General features: G+C 46.0%; 1 pseudogene; it reads left to right on the forward strand.

Moving 5' to 3' along the window:
* Positions 1-9,448: 9,448 nt before the first annotated feature.
* Positions 9,449-10,498, forward strand: LOC116666084 (annotated as a pseudogene).
* The last annotated feature ends 7,432 nt before the right edge of the window (positions 10,499-17,930 follow it).

A 17,930-nucleotide genomic window follows, 5' to 3' on the forward strand; every position in this document is an offset into this window, starting at 1 on the left:
GACTCTAGGAGCCACAGAGGGAGATAGGTCCTAGGAGCCAAAGTACCCCTGAGATTACATGGAAATTCAGAAAAGGGTGGGTCCATGAGGGATGAAGTAAATACCTATGGAGGGAAGCACTGAGCTCTTCCTCTAGGCTTAGAGTCAGAGGTGTGAGAGGAAAGAGGTCTGGCATCAGAGACCTCTCTGAAGCTGCCATCCCTCTGCGACAAAAAAACTGAATGAGATATGCTTTGCCTCCCTGACTCTCAGTTCCCTGAATCACATGCTTCAAGATGCTCAAAGACCTGCCCAGAAAAGCCTCTGGGCTCTTACCTACCTGGGCTGGGGCCGTAAGGAGAGCACAGAAAGTGGTGGAGATGCGGGGCTTTGGTTTTTAGTGACGGTGGGAAAATGCCGGGAGAAGGGTGGGCAGACCGGGAAGATGAAAGATTTGAAGCCCTTCTGATGAAAGAGCCTGAGTAAGGCGACTGTGAGGAGAAGTGGACAAGAGACACGGAGAGCGGAGGGAATGCGGCAGTGCGAGGGCGGGTCAGGAGGAAAGCAGGTATCAAAACAGCCATGTGTCCCACCCAGTGGTGCAGATGGGGACCCGGCTGCGACCAGTTTGGCACAGCTGCCACTGGCTGGCTGCTTCCCCGTTGGGGAGAGGAGAGACTGAGTCACATCCATGCCTTATAAAGCTGGGCTCTCGAAGTGGTGCAGGATTTGGCTGTGAGTGGCTGGTCGCTGTTTCTCTGCATATCCCAGAGGGGAGGGTTAAGAATAGCGGCGTTTTTCCTCTCCAGCACCCACCCCCTCTTCTGCTCATGGCCCCTGGGTTTCATTTGGGGACTTTCCTTACCAACGCTTAGCTTCTTCCCACCATTACATGGTGCCAAATTTGGGCACATGAGCCAGATTTGGCCAATGTGAATAAAACATTATGATTCAATAATCAGTTTGGGTGTTGACATCGGACCCAAACTGGACAATCACACTAACAAACCTCTTCTGGCAGCAAGCTCACCTTCTCCCCAGCCTTCTCTGATTACACTCATTTGGCTTCTTTAGACAGCTACAGCCCAAATCTAGCATCCTGATGTGTGATCTGAATGCCAGCTCTACTATTTACTATGTGTGAGACCCTGAGTAATCTTCTCAAGCTCTCAGTGCTTACTTCCTCATCTGTAAAATGGGGATAATAGTATTTGTCTCATCAGGTTGCTGACAAAATTAAATGCGTCAATAGGTGTCAATTGTTTAGAATGAAGCCTAGCACGTAGTAAGCTCTCAATCAGCAGTAGCCAGCTCATCCCCTCCCTTATCCCATAGGCTGACACAGCAAGAGATGCAAATCCTTTGCCACTGTCACGTGGTCTCTCCTTGCTGAGCCTCTGCTTACAATACTGGACTTTCCTCCCACACCTCCTGTTACCTTGAAAGCCTGCAAAGGGCAGAGTGTTGATGTGTGGGACCAGATCCCAGGGTGCAGCCAGCCATGGCCCTGGGGAGGAGAGCAGAGCAGCCCAGCCTTCCTGGCAGCAGAAAAAGCGTGGGCTCTGAAGGGGCATAACAGCTGTGGGCTGGCAGTCTGCAGGAAGGGTTTTCAACTGGACATTGAACAGTTTCAAATAGGACAGAGCATCGGTCCTTTCATCCTCTGAAACTTCTCCCAGGGGCTTGGAACCATGTTTAAAAGTTTATTTCTGAATCTATTGCATGCATAGTAATTGAATTATACACCCCTGAATTATACACTCTAACTAAAGTTGCCTCCTCTTCATTTTATTTTCTGAAGTCTTAAATTGTCCTTACAAAAAAAAAGACAAAAGACAAAAGACAAAAGGTGAACTTTTGGGGGAGAATAAGCTAAGAAACTCTGATGTCTCTAATACTCCACTTGCTGGGACCATTCCTGCAGTGATGATGCCATTTGCCTTGGCCATGTGGCAGGGTAGCCTTCCAAATGCCCAGGATTCATTTTCCATCCCCTCATGTCAGAACACACAGTCCTTTCTTCATGGACCCTCCACTCAGCTTGTTACCATGGAAACTGCTGCCTGTGTCAGAGCACCTCTGAGAGGGTAGGAAGGAGGCAGGAGCTGCTGCCATAGCAACACACATCTCCACAGCAGCGGCCCACACTCGGTGCCATCTTCATTCCAAAGTGGGAAGAGTGGTCAGAGGGGATGCCTGAGTGGTTCCCCTGAGTTGGCTGCCAAGTGGGAACTCAAATAACTAATCCTTATCAGCAAATTTAGGCAGCTCTGCTTGCAAAGATAGAATCAGGAAAGTTCATTTCAAGTCCTGAGAGGACCATAGGGGCCAGAACCATTTGAAGCCAACGCACCGGTGAGGCCACTTGCCATTGTTGAAGAAGTTAAAGTATTCATCCTAACGTTTCCACTAGCATTGTACTTACATGACTAATGTACATGGTCTCACAGTTAAGAGTAGGCTCAGGGTCCAGATGCTCTGGAATCAAATGCTGGCTCTGTCACTCACCAGCTATGTGACCTTGGATAAATCAACATGTCTGCACCTCAGTTTTCTTCTCTGTAAGATGATAATGGCAGTCCCTGCCTCACAGGGTTGCCATGAGAGCTAAGTCACCGAGTTTATGAAGAGCTCTAAATGCCATCAGACAATAATTCCCCAGGACACATTCACTCTTATGATCATCACTAGTAATGATGCCATAGTACCTATGAGGGTTTCACTGGTGCGAAGCATGTGCTAAGTGCTTTACTTGCAGAATGGCCTTTAGTCCTTACAGTAACCCCAGAGAGGGTGATGTTGCTACCCTGCACTAGTGCACAGACCCGGAGCCCAGGCCTTGCGAGGCCAAGCCTGTCCTCTCCATCTCTCTAGAGCCTGCATTCTCTATGGAGCAGAAGCATACCCAAGGGGGTAAAAATTGGCTCCTGGGTGAGTGGGGGGTGAAAAAAACTTACTCTTTTTATGTGTAAGCAGAGTTACATACAGTACATAAACAGACATGCAGTGTGTTTATCTGTGGTACTGACATTTCACAGGTGGGTTGAAGGCAAAGAGGGAAAAATGTCTAAAAGGGACTTTTAGGAAGGTGATAATGGAACACGGTTGAGAAATCAGAATCAGAAATCAGAGATGGGAAGGTTTGGGAAACTAAACTGAGCCAAATCCAACCCCAGCCCACACTCTCCAACTGGTTATCAAGGCCGGAACTTCCAAATCATCGTCCTTTCATGTTACCCAGGTGTCAAAAGCTGGCAGGGAAACCACACCTTCCACAAAGACCTTGGAAGAAATGAGCCCAACATTCAAGAAATTGCTTTGAGCTTGTTAGAAGCAAGACCCCACGTAAACCTATAGGATTGTTGTGACTCTTGCACTGATGGTAGAGATTGCTGTGGGGAATCAAGTCCCAAATCTCTTCTCTGACCTGTGAAAGGACAGCTGAGCAAAGGCCTGGCCTGAGGGGCAGTGGAAAGGGAACTTGGAGGGGTGGTGAGCCAGCGGACTCTGCCCCAGTCTCCCCAGGGAGCTGAGAGCCAGCTGCTGGGATGGGCACCTTTGCTCCAGCCCAGGCTAGCCCTCGGATGTCTGGGAAAAGGCTGACAGGGCCAAATCCTCCTGGAAACGCTTCCCAAAGGACCAGGAGCTTTTCTATCCCTGTCACCTAAGCACTAACCTCTGGGCATGGAGCTTCTCATTGGAGGAAATGGTGCCCTGAGGGCTGACAGGTGGCAGCAGCCACAGGCAGTGAGATGAGAAACTCCCTCGGAGCCTGTGATGACGGTCCCATGACCCCTCCCCCTCCCCCTGCCCCTGGATACGTGAACAAAACCACTCAGCAAGAGTAAAAATTAACCTGGATGTTGCTGATGTGTTGCATTTTAGAATTTGCTAAGCAATTTCGCATCCATCAGAGTCAGGAGAAATCACTACCGTTAAAAATGATTATAATTAGGAAAAATAGGAAAAAGAGAGGACAAAACCCAACCAGCGTGTTCCCAGAGGGACCTCATAGCCCAGACTGTTTTCAGTTGTGACCAAACTTAAGTACAATTTACACTGTAAACAGGTATGTGCATACATGTTCGTGTGGAATTGAAATAAAGTGTCAAGAAGTCATACTTGTCCTTAATATGGATGACGTATTTTGAGGTTCCCAACTGGAGACTAGTGTTGACTGTTTTTAAGAGTGTATGACTCACTAAAATGACTTTCTGGGTCACAAGCCAAGATTTGAAAAATGCTGTTGAAGATCACATGTTACTCTTTAAAACAGTAATGCACAGATGTAAAGAACCTGGATTCTGGAGCCAGATACCCTCGGTCCAAGCTCAAGATTACCAGTCACTGCCGTGGAGAATTCAGCCAAGTGAGTGTGCTTCTCAAATCCTCATTTCCTTACTAGCAAGGTGGGAGTAATGTTTGTAGCACCAGACCCCAAGAACTGGTTTGGAATTACGTGAAATCGTGCTTATAAGGTACTTAACACAGTGCTTAACATGGTGTAGCAAGTGGCTGCTGAATGGTAAGTATCATCGTTATTATTGTTGCTACTATCATGGTTGTTGCTGCTTTTAAAGAATGTAGAAGGAAGCGTGTGCACCGGTGTCGGCACTTGGGAGTTCAAGCCTGGAGAAAGCGGCTGTGGAAATGAAGCCAGGCTCAGAAAGAGGAGGATGAGCCCTAGTGAAGCAAGAAAAGGGGAGGGCAGAGGGCAGGGAGCAAGGTGGGGAGACCTTCATATGGATTGGAAGGGGGATCCAAGGCTGGGCTGGGTGTGTGTGTTGGGGTGGGGGATATCCTCAAATACAGAATATTTTTCTTTCTTTGCAAAAGCCCAGGGCTTATTTGTTTTTAGACCACAATCAGTTGCAGCATGAATTCTGGAAAAGAATGCAGTGGCCCCGGCAAACTTGGAAGCTTTGTGGTGTGCTAATCAAAAGTGATACAGTTGGTTTCCTGACTGCCAGCTACTGTCCAAGCATGATCTTAATACGGGTCTGAGCCCATGGTTCACTGACTCCTGACTCACAGGCTGTGTTTACTGAGCAACCGAAATTGCCGGTGAACCTGCAGAAATAGCCCAGTTGGTCCTGCAAATCGTTACGTGCAGACCGGAAGCTGCATGCCAGTTCCTTGTCTCTGCCCTCGCCCCACAGGATAGCCAATCCACGTGCCCTCAGAGCCAGGTGGTCAACCTGCCCACAGCTGCCTGCTCTCTTCTCTAACCCACCCCCTTCCCAGAGAACCCGAATGATCCTTTCAGGTCCCTGATCTCAAGGAGTCTAGGCTGAAGGGTCTGGAGAGGGTGGCAGGAAGCGGGCAGGACCAGGAGCCGCGGTTTTGTTGCAGTTGTGCGGGCTGAGTAACACCCGGCCTCCCAGCAAACCCTTGGCGGCTCGGAGGGATGCTCGGCTGGTGCGCGGGGCCCCGGAAGTAGCCCTCACAGCTCTGGGGCGTTTCTGTGAGTCATGACTAACAGCTCTGCACACTTCCAAAAAATTCCATTCTGAATCGGGTGTCACCTTAGATGGAAAGGCTTTTGTTTAATTTGGGTTATCTGGGTGGCAGTTGTTTCTTTCCAACTTCACCTTCCCCTTTTTATAGCCGTAGATAATCTTTCCGTGGACAGGCCCAGAAATGTAACCGTATTTATGGGTCAGGCTTCGCACACACTCATCACTCAGAGGACGCAGACGGCGCAGTAATTCACCGGGACAGCAGAGCCCTCCGCACCCTGGGCTCTCCCTCCCCAAAGCTCACTCACATCAGGGTGGGTGAAGGTGACCCCTCCCCCGCGAGTGGAGCAGAAGATGAGGTCTCAGCCAAGGCCAAGGAGAGCAAGCACAGAATGGGAAGGAGCAGCTGGGAGGCCAAAGAGGGACGTGGGCGAGATGGTTAATGACCTGTTTCCAGCGGCATGTGACCGGCCTTGGGCAGGAGACACAGCGCCAGGATCTCTGCGCCTCCTGCTCTGCAGCCAGGCACCAGAGATCAAATTGTGACTGATCTGCTGACCCACATTAAGATCCGAGCACGTAACTGAACCTAAGCCTCAGTTTCCTCAGCTGCAAAATGGGGATGATAAACACACACTGTGAGATTATGCAAAGATATTATGATAAAGAACAGAAAGCGCTGAACACAGAGCTTGGCATAGCAGGAGGGTGCAAATACTTTGGGTGTTATTTGCAAGATTGTAGATGAATCTGAAAGCTTCACGTTGAGTGAGAAGCCAGACACGAACGAGCACATACTGCTGATTTCATTGAGAGGAAGGTCTAAAACGGGCAGGATGAATCTACAGTGAAAGACTTCCAAATAGCTGTTGTCCCTGAGGTGGGAGATGAAGACGGATGGACCAGGAAGGGACGCAAGGGATCTTCCAGGGGTGATGAAATTGTTCTATGTCTTAATAGGGGTGTGCACGCATTTGTCAACACTCAATGACCCAGGAACTTAGGACTTGAATTTTACTGTGTATAAATTACACCCTCATTTAAAAATTATTGGTAAAATAATAATTAGTAATTATTATAATACTTGTGCTTAACAGTTTGTGTCCTAAGATAAATCTTAATGAGTCCTTCAGTGATGGAGACCAAACTAGATAGAACAAAAAGGGGAATTATTCACTCTGTTAGTTGGAAAGTCCAAGACTGATTTGCTTCAGGAACAGCTGGATCCAGGGGCTATGTTCCTTCATCTCTCAGCCAGTTTCTTAGCACACTGACTTCATCCTCAAGGAGCCTGTCCCTGTACAGTGGCTAGAAGGCTGTCAGCAGCTCCAGACTAAGCAGCTACCAGCTCAGCGAGCGGTGATCTTTGCTGATCACTCCTGTAAAAGCCCTGGTCAACTCTGAGGAGTTCCTCTTGAATGAAAGGAGTGGGAGGGGCTCCCCAGGGACTTCAGTCAAAAATGGTGTCCATTTCAGGCCGTTTTGTTGCCATTGATGTTGACCTTGTTATCAAACCCTCTGATGAGGACAGTTAACTGAACTGTGAACCAACCCTGACAAAATTAAATACTTTAAAAATCATCAGCCATCTCTTTACATGAGACAATACTTTAACTGCCCTAAGATCCAAGCTGAAAAGACTCAGAGGACATTCATTTCTTACTGGTATCTCTGCAGCCTGGTTTCTATTTTCTGAAATCTCTTCTCCATCTGTGTGCTCTCTTCAGAGGAGCTATTTGGAGATTCTCATTTGGGGGCCAACAGACCTCATTACAGATTTGACACCAGATTGGTTTCACTCTATTTTCCTCCCAAGACAAGGCACCTACTAAATACTTAAGGACATCCTCCCCCTTTAAAAAATCACCCCAGGAAAACAATAATTTCCGATTGTCCTCTCAGTAGTCGGTAAACACAGTTGCCTTTACTCCTGCTGGGGAGCATGTGACTCAGGCTGTCATTTACCTCTTCTGTGAAATGAGGGTAGAGTTAGCTTTCCAGACTGCATCATGGGAATTGGAAGGTCCAGAGAAGCCGATCTAGTAAAGGTATTTTGAAAACCAAGCACTTAAAGTAAGAGTTCCAATAAAGAGTCCTAAATGCCCGGGTAGAGACACCCTTGTCTGCCACCTCAAGCCACCTGCAGGTCGCCAGAGTGAGTTTCATTGGTCAAGACCCTAAAAAAGGAAATTGCTCTCCTTATAAGCCCAACCAAAGCCTGAGCAGGAGATGCCAATTTAATCCCATCAGAAAGCACTTGTGGCCTCACAGAACCTGTGGCTACTCTCCCCCAGCAACAGCCCCACACCCTCTGTCCAGCTCCCACAGACCCTTTCATATCTCTAGGGCAGATTTTAAACATACCCTTTGATGCAGCACTTCCACACCAGAGAATCTCCCTTATGAAGTAGCCACTCGTGCCTAATAAGATACCTGTCAAAGAGGGCTCACTGCATCATGTTTGTAAGAGGAACGCTACAAAAATACACAAGTGTTTATTAATAAGGAGATGGTTAAATACCTTATGGTACTTATGGATCATGGACTGCCCAGTGATCCCTAAAGAAGAATGAAGTAGGTCAATAGCTCTGTTTCTTAGGGGGAAAAAGTTATGAAACCAATCATTTATTCATCTAGCATTCAACAAATATGACTGGCCACCTACCCAAGCCCTCTTCTGGGAACTGTAAAAAAATTAATAGACAGAAACTCCATTTAAATAGAGTTGGGAGACCAAAGAGGGGAGCTCTGATGCCTTGCAGCCATAGCAGAGTCCAGTAGGAAGAAGGAAGACTCTTTTTCTTTCTTGGCAAGGACTCCACCAATGAAAAGCCATGGACTCTTTGTTTAGCCCTCCCAGCTTCCTTTCCTCTCTATAAAAGTGTGCACGTTCCCTTGCCACTCGAGGACCTGTGCATGACTCACCATGGTTGCAGACCCTGAATTGCAATGCTTTGCTGATCCCGAGTAAAACCCATCTTCGCTGGAGAAGTATCAGACAGTCGGCTTTAAGTCCACAGAACAACAAGGAGCAAGACAGACACAGTCCTGGTTCTCATGGGGCCTATTTTTAGTGTAAACAAAGTTTAGTGCCACATCTTCAGAAAATGCCAGCTCATGGCAACTGCCCCCAGGGAGTGGGATTAGGGGAAGGCTACGGAGGCCTGGGGGAAGGAGGAAGTGGGTGCTTCACTTCTTCCATTATATGTCTGTGCTCTTTGAATATTTTTATGATGAGTATTTACCACTTGGTAAATTTTGTAAAACCAATAGAGGAAACAAAATAAGTGAAATACAGGCACCCGTGAGCCCACACCATCCATAAAGAGCCGGGCTGGGAGGAGTTAGAGAGGAGGTAGAGAGAGAGATAGTCCCCTTGTTCCCGGGGAGGCAGCTGAAAGGAAATCGATTCTGGAGTCAGCAAGTCACTAAAGTGTTCCCTCCCCCAATTTCCTGTGCCAGGACCTGGGCCTGGGGCTGAGAACGTGGCCCCTGGGGGGCCTGGGTACAGAGGGGCAGGCACCAGCCAGCAGCACTGTTCCCAATTGGGGAGAGGAGGCAGGCTCTGTCCCTGCCTTTATCCGGGCTTCATCAACATCTCCAGGGCCTCCATCCTGCTCCTTCCAGCATGGGACCACTTGTAGGATCATACAGAGCTCAAGTGCTGTGCCCCTCCTGAGCAGCATACCCCCGAGCAGCACCCTTCACCTCTCAGGGCCTCAGCTTTCTCATCTGTAAAGAGGGGATGCTGATACCGATAGTTGTGCTGAGGGTTTAGTCAGGGCTCAGAATAGTGCCCAGCACACAGCAAAGAGTTAGCTGTTTTTATAGTTGTTAGGACTGTCTCCTACTCTGCGATCCTACCATGCAGGAAGCAGAACAAGTGTTAAGTTGGCCTCAGTGGCTTGAGATACGATTATCATCCAACAAATGAGGACAGCATCCTCAGAGTTTGATATCTCAATCTGAGAAGGACTTACAGATCCACAACCTAACCTCCCACTTTACAGATGGAGTCACTGAGGCCCAGAGAGGCCAAACCTGAGAATATAGAGAGTGAGGAAGGTGCGTGTAGACAGTCATTCCTCTGCTCCTGTGCTGAAGTGTGGGTAGAAAGGAAAGCACTGAGGATGTGCTAACTTGATTTCTACTATAACTTGTGGTATAAATGATGTATGTATATACACACATATGTATAACCATGTGTATATACACAACCATGCATTTAATTTTTTTAATTTTAAATAATTTTAGATTTAGAGAAGAATTCAAAGATAGCACAAAGTTTTCATATACCTTTCATCCAGCCTCAACTAATATTAATGTCTTACATAACCACAGTACAGTAATCAAAACTAAGAAACTGGCAGTGTGTTCGGCGATCCCGTGGATCTGTCTGTTGCTTCAACACTGTTTGGCTGGAACAGACCCAGGGACGCCCCTTGCTCCAGCCTCTGACCACCCTCAACTTTTTTCTAATTGCAACCTTCAGAACCAGCCACTCTGCTATCCTCAGCCTCTGGGACCAGCCAACACGATTTTTTGAGCTTAACTCCTTATTACCCACCTGCCGTGAGCTCCCAGATTTGTCAGAATTATTCCACCACCGTCAACTGCATGTCAACATACTTCTGCAGGATTCTGACACCTACCTGTCTCTGGGCTTCTATTTCCACCGCGACAATGTGGCTCTGGAGCGCTTGGAGAAGCTTGAGGACACCTAGCGTCTCTTGAAAATGTGAAACCAGCGCAGCGGCTGTGCTCTCTTCCAGGACATGCAGGTGCCATCTCGAGATGAGTCGGGTAAAAACCAGGATGCTATGGAAGCTGCCACTGTCATGGAGAAGAACCTAAACCAGGCCCTTTTGGATCTGCATACCCTGGGCTCTGCCCACGCAGACTCACATCTCTGTGACTTCCTGGAGAACCACTCCCTGGATGAGGAGGTGAAACTCATCATAAAGATGGGCAATCACCTGACTCACCTCCGCAGGCTGGATGGTCCCCAGGCTGGGCTGGGCGAGTACCTCTTGGAAAGGCCCACCCTCAAGCACAACTAGGAGCCTCTGCAACCCAGTGGCCTTTGTGGAGCCCCCCTGGTGTTAGGACTTTTGCCTAAAGCCTCTCCCTGCTGTCACTAGACAGATTTTTAACCGTCCTGGAACCCTCTCCCAAGCTTTGGACCAAATGGAAACAATAAAGCTTTTTGCAACAAACAAAACAAAAACAAACAAATAAACAAAAACTAATCAATTAACATGGATGTAATACTATTAACTAAACTACAGACTTCCTTTCTCTGTTCCAGAGTCCAGTCCAGGACCATCCCATGGCGTATACTCACCATGTCTCCTCCAGCTTTGTAATCTGTGACAGTTCCTCAGCCTTTTCTTGTCCTGCATGACCATGTCATTTTTGAAGAGTACGGGCCAGTTATTTTGCAGGCTGTTTGAATTTGGCTGATGATTTCTTGTGCTGTATTGAGGTCACAGATTTGAGGGAGTGCACCACAAAGACAAGGAGCCCTTCTAACCTCATCATCTCAGGGGGGTACGTGAGACCAGCCTTGCTGGTGATGCTAACTTTCATCACTTGGTTAACGTCATGTCAGTTGTGTTTCTCCACCCTAAAGTTACTGTTTATCCCTTTCCATATTCTATGTATTAGAAGTAAGTCACAACTTCTTTATTCAGTCATCTGTTGATGGACATTTAGGTTCTTTCCATGTCTTGGCTATTGTAAATAGTGCTGCTATGAACATTGGGTACATGTATCTTTTTGAATTAGAGTTTCCTCCAGATATATGCCCAGGAGTGGGATTGCTGGATTATATGGTAAGTCTATTTCTAGTTTTTTAAGGAATCTCCATACTGTTTTCCATAATGGCTGCACCAAACTGCATTCCTACGAACAGTGTAGGAGGGTTCCCTTTTCTCCACACCCTCTCCAGGATTTATCATTTGTGGACGTTTTAATGATGGCCATCCTGACTGGTGTGAGTTGTGGTATATTTATACAATGGAATACTACTCAGCAATAAAAAAATAAAATAATGCCATTTGCAGCAAGATGAATGGGCCTGGAGATTGTCATTCTAAGTGAAGTAAATCAGAAAGAGAAAGAAAAATACCATCTGATACCATTCATATGTGGAATCTTAAAAAAAAGAAAAAGAAAAAAGAGGACACTAATGAACTCATCTACAAAACAGAAACAGAATCACAGAATATAGTAAACAATCTTATGGTTACCGGGAGAAAGAGGGTGGGAAGGGATAAATTTGGGTGTTTGAAATTTGCAGATGTTAATCACTATATATGAAAACAGATAAATTTCTTCTGTATAGTTCTGAGGTGGGAAGCCCCATGAAAAGACTGGCAGGACCTCCAGGCAGGGCCACTGCCTTCCCCCTGGTGTCATCCAGTTTCCTGGCCTGGTGACATTATTTTGCTTTTGTGCTTTTGTAAAACGGCTTCCTTCTAGGAGAACAGAACTTACTCCTAAGAGTCTATTGGTTCCCAAAACTCACTCCTGATTGGTCCATTTCTAATACCTCATTTGCATAAAGCTCACTCCTGATTGGTCCAATTCTAACACCTCATCTTGCAAAATCTTGACTAGTAACCTATAAAAACCTGTGTAAATCTACAAACGGGGTCCAGAGCTTGGAGTATTAACTCCTCTGATCCTACCGGCATAATAAACCTGAGTACTCCAACCCTCCAAGTGCCCCTTGGTCTCTCACCAGGATCCTGGTTGCTGTAACACTCTGCTGTAACAGTGCAGGGAACTATATTCAATATCTTATAATAGCCTTTAATAAAAAAGAATATGAAAATGAATATATGTATGTATATGCATGACTGGGACATGATGCTGTACACCAGAAATTGACACATTGTAACTGACTATACTTCAATTAAAAAAAAAAAGTGAGTCACAGAATACAGGCTACACTCAAGAGGATGGGAGATAAGCTTGTCCTCTTGGAGGAAGTCCACCACAGTAATTAATATTTGAAGGGAGATACTTCGGGGCTGTGCAAATATCTCATTTCACCTAAAATTTTCCCCACTAATTTTAGCATTCACCAGTGGATTTTGCCTGTAGCAATGATTATTGTGGTGCTCTAATGGTAATTTTCTATTTCCTGCATTCCTTCTCCATTTATTATTTGGGATTCTTTTGTAAGGAAGAGTTAGCTTTTCCCCTCCATTTATTTATTTATGCCATCATTTATTTACATCAGTATGGACTCATGAATATGTATTTTCCTCTTTGGGTTAAAATCTAACACCATTATTATTTATTATGTCCCTGAAAATGTTTTAGTTCATCGATTGGGAGCTCTTTCAAGTGGGCTTCTGTGACTTAATATGTCCCCATCCTTTTGGGGTTTGGTTTTGGTTTGGCTTTGCTGTTTGGTTTCTTCTTTTTGGCACAGGCCATGTATTTTAAAAGTATCAATTAGACTTGTTAGTCTTCAGCTCTAGACCCTCCAATGGTTCCCACTGGACTTAGAATAAATCAGTATTCTCTGCCAGCACAGGAGCCCCTGTGTGATCTGACCTTTTTCCCACTCTCTTGTCTCTTGCTGATGTCGGCTCCCTCTGGCTTTTTTCTTGTTCCTGTGACACACCCAGTTTATTCTCTGTAAGCCCTTTGCTCCTGGGTCCCCTCTGCCTGGAGCATCCTTGCCCAGATGTCACCTTGGCTGACTCCTTGTCCTTCAAGCCGAAGCTCAAAGAGCACTCCCTGACCACATATGAAGTGGTGGGACCACTTGGAGGGGCGGCTGAAGAGAATTTGATGAAGAAGCATTTTACAGAGGTGCATATGGGCTTGTGGGAACCAAGCAGGAAGAGGAAGCCCTGGGGACTAGCCATTACCAATCCCCAACTCAGAGGGCCAAGAGGAGGAAATGGTGTTAACAGTGCTTGGCAAGAGCTGGGGCCAGGGATACAGGAACTCAACCAATGCCCAAGCCATGGTCCCAGCTGGGACAGAGGTGGGCCCTGGGTGTATTAACCTCTCCTCCCACTCTTCAGTGTCCTGTTGGTGTTCTCCATTGTCCAGAAACAACAGGGAGCCAGAGGATGTGCCCACTGCTGCACTTCACAGAGGTCAGCCTCTTGGCACACGGGGCAGGGTGGAGAATGGGTCTGCACAGGCCAATGGAGAATGTCCTGCTCACCACCCACCTGAACTCTGCCCATCATTTCACCTCGTTACTTCCCCATCCCATCATGCATTTATCATTGTCTGAAACTGTCTTCTTCATTTACCTGTTTATTGTCTATTTTATTAATTTTTTAATTTATAATTTTATTTATTTATTCATTCATTTGTTTGTTTGTTTGTTTACCTCCACACCAATATAATGTGATTTCCATGCAGAAAGGACCATCTTATTCACCACTGTATTCACAGTCCCTGGCACATAGTAGGTGTTCAATAAATATTTGTCCATGAACAAAAAGTGAATCCACAGTCAAAGGCCAAACCATATATTTGGGCCTATGGTATTCCCAACTGTGTTTACTCCCTTCAGAATGCTTCTGTGGCTGGCATGATTTGTGTGGCTCCAGAGTCACAATTCCTCCAGCACCTCTGATCTACCCTCTCCTCCCATATTCCCCCATCCACACGGCTGAGCTGACTTCTGCTGCTGGTGCCTCTGCCATCTCTCTCATCCTCCCGTCCCTGAGGCCCAGCTCTACCTGCCTCCTCCTGGGGGATCGCTGATGTCCGTGGCCTTCCTGTCCTCATCATTCCTCTTCAAAGACATGTGCCCATCACCTCCCACTGCTCTCTGATTTCTCTAGACTTGTGCCGTCCTTGGTAGGAGCCACTAGCCCCACATGGCTACCTAGCACTTGAACTGTGAACATCCAAACTGAGATGTGCTAAGTGTAGAGTACACACCAGATTTGCAAGAGTTAGTGTGAATAAAAGAATGTAAAAATCTCAATGACAGGTTGAAATGATAAGATTTGGGGTATATTGGGTTAAATAAAATAAATACATTACTAAAATTAATTTCACCAGTCCGTTGTTATTTTTTAAATCTAGCTACTAGGAAGTTTGAAGTTACCTGCATGGCTCACATTATGTTTCTTTGGACAGAGCTGTATTTCATTTGCCGCAGCATTTCCAGGGCTTGCACAGAGTGAGGCACATAGTAGGGGCTCAATAAATGCTTGTTGGATACAGGCACACTTCCCACTAGAGGTCTGTTCCCCAAAAAGATCACAAGCTTCTGGAGGGTGAGGCGGGGGCCCTTCTGTCTGCCTTGCAGGTAGTGAGGATGGGCATATCTCATATAGACCGAGTGTTTCCTACAGCAAAGGTGATTAAGGAGGCTCAAACCTGACTTAAGCTCCAAGGGCAAAACCCAGTGGAGCCTGACGTGTGAAACAGGAAGCAAAGTCAGAAGATCTGATGGAGAACATGTGGTGTTACCTCTCCACTAAGAATCACTCCCTGAAGGGTTCCAGAGAGTGTGGGACGCTTACAGGAGGAGTGCAGGACCTGATGACCTGCTCTGCTCAACCACAGGGAGGTTGTTAAGTGTCAATTTTCTTGACAGGAAGAAGCTCGTGTGTGCTGGCTCTGCACATTTTCATCTGGCCGAAGTGGGAAATGTGTAACCTTTTCTGCCGCAGGAGGTTGTAAAAGGAAGAGATATCTGCCTCTCCCCGGAGCCAGAGCTTGAGCCACACGCTGTTGGGAGCACTTTAGAATTGTTATTTCATAAATCCCTTCACAGTGCCTCTGTGAGGCAGGTAGTGTTACCAGCTCTGCTTTACTGATGAGGAAAAGCTGCAAGAGGTGAAGTCACTTAGCCAGACCCTCAGAGAGCCAGTGGCAGATCCAGCCCTGGAGTGTAGCTTTCTTGACTCTTTTTCTGGTGTTCTGTCAACTGCATCCCACTGCCTCCACCCCTAAATTGAAAGAGAGGGAAAGAGGGAAAAAGAGATGGGGAAGGAGACAGAGTCTGTAATTCATTGGTTAGTTCCTGTAGCTCTTTGATAATAGAATTCAAAACAGTATAGGTGGCCTCTCCTTCAGAGCACGGCTACGGGACAGGAGCCCAGCTCTAGAATTCTAGAATCAACACCCATAGCTACTCCTTTCTCTATCCAACCACTGGCGTTCTGAGTCCTCGAGGGCAATACTGCCCACTTCCCCATGCCCCTCCTCCCTCTGTGAGATGGAGAGCTGAGATGCTGTGAATCTTCACACTTCCTGGTGCACACACATAAACCACCAGCCACAGGCTGTTTGACCTTGGACCCGTGGAGAACCTGCACAGTCAGTTATTGCTGCGTCACAGAATTCCTCTAAACGGGCAATCACTGAAATGTATGCAGATCTCCGGGGCCCTTCTGCTTCTCAGATCTCAGGTCAGGGCCCAGACCGAAGGGCCATTGACCACCCAGGGTTCTTCTCATGTCAACAGCAGAAGATGAGTGGGTAATACCAATCATGCAAACAGACTTCAAGCCTCTGCTAAGTCATCCCATCTGGTAATGTCTCATGGGCCAAGGCAAGTCACATGGCCCAGCTCAAAGCCGAGGGACAGGGCTATTCACTCCTCCCATGGAGCTCTGTTGAGGTGGGTGGGTGAAAATATTTTTTAAGAATAGTCTAATCTACTGTGTCCCTTCATCAATCTGGGCTTCAGTGACTATTGATTTCAATGACTATTTGGTCAAGGAATAGAAATGCATTGTGCTTCAAGGATAATGCTGGATATATTCTTGATTTGTGAAATAATGTAACAGATTTCTATTACATGCTGGCTCATCATTTCTTTGATGTGAATATTCCACAGGTCAAATCCCATCTCTGAAACTGAACAGCTATATCTGATTTGATGTAATCGGCCAATACATAAATCCCACTTTCCATTACCAAGGTGATAACATTTCCACTGCAATAATAGAGAAACTTACCCAGAGCACTGGGAGTGAGCACTACCCTCCAACTGTAGTTTTCTGCCTGCATGAATTACTAAAGACAAAGGCTACTTTATAAATCTACTCACTTTTCCACGGCCTTCCCAGATTTTATAGCTTGCTACTTTTCTAAGAGCACTGCATGCAGGTTTGGTGTTTTTTAATGGCAGATGGGTCGTGTGTGTTTATTAGCCAAGTAGTCATAAATATGTAGGCACCAGTTGTGCAAGGGAGTAAAGACAGACTGAGTGGAAAGAGACAGTCCCTACCCTCAAGAAGCTTAGGGTCTGCTTGTAACGATGACATGTTCTCTGTATTGACACAGGCCAGCCATGCCAGTACTGCAGTGTACGTGTGGGTCTGGTCAAAATGTCACTGACAATATCACCTTAAATTCCACAGCTGAGCCCATGGGATAGCATGCTTTTGAACACATTTCTCAAACCTGACCTTTGTAGCTTGGATCTCTGAAGCAAATTTGAAATTTTCAAAAAAAAAAATTTCCTTTTTCTGTAATGATGGTTTTAAATCTCTGATCAGCAATGCTTAGGGTTCTCTGGCATCCCTTTTGGCTGAATTTCTCATCTTGTAAAGGGTATTTTTTTAATCAATTTATGGGAGAACACTAACTTTATTTGATAAATGAAAAATAAAAGCACGAGATAGTAGGCATTCATCTTGCTTTCAGTTGATGTTTCATTACGAATTTCCATTGCATCTGACACTCTTGCATTAACAAATAGTTGGATACATCATTTTGGAGTTAAGGCAATAATTTGCTGGCAAATTTGACAAAAAAAAATTCAGTAATGCCAGAGATCTACCACACAGATATAATTTGCTACTGCTGTGATCACTTTCAGTAAAATGATCCCATTATTCTCTGCATAGCTGATTATTAGATTCCCTCCCTTGACCAGCTGGAAGAGGGGAAATAGTGTCACATTATTAGCAAATGAATAAAGTTTATTTTGTGCAACCCAAAGTCTGATTTTAACAATGACATCGAGTCCCAAGCCTTGTGATCATTTATTTGCTCAGCAAATACATATTAAACCCCAGTGCTATGCAGGACCCTGTGCTGGGTGAGAAGAGGAGGAGGAGAAACACACTCCGAGTGTGGGTTTCAGGAGTCCTCCCCGTGAGACATCTAGGAGATCCAAGCACTCTTTCCTTTGAAGACCCCAACCAAGACATGGCAATCATATTAAAATGCACTCAGTTCCCATATTAAATATAATATTTTGCTGTCAAAATTTGTTTTTAGATATTATTTTGATTCTTCAGCTTTCATATCTTGAACATTGTTATTTCTTTCTGACATGAACCCCCACTGCGGATCTCAAATATTGTCACAGACTCATGAAAATCCTTTAGGGCCTGATGGATAAAATACTCCCGGGGTCAGGAATGATGTCATAGATCTTGAAAGAAGAGGGTATTTCTACCAGCAGAGAGGGGGCTGAAGGGCTTTCCCTTCAGGGAAACAGTGAAAGAATGTTCAGGAATATTCTGGAAAACATTTAGCTAG

The sequence above is a fragment of the Camelus ferus genome, chromosome 9 (assembly GCF_009834535.1).
Source record: "Camelus ferus isolate YT-003-E chromosome 9, BCGSAC_Cfer_1.0, whole genome shotgun sequence".
Taxonomy (NCBI): domain Eukaryota; kingdom Metazoa; phylum Chordata; class Mammalia; order Artiodactyla; family Camelidae; genus Camelus; species Camelus ferus.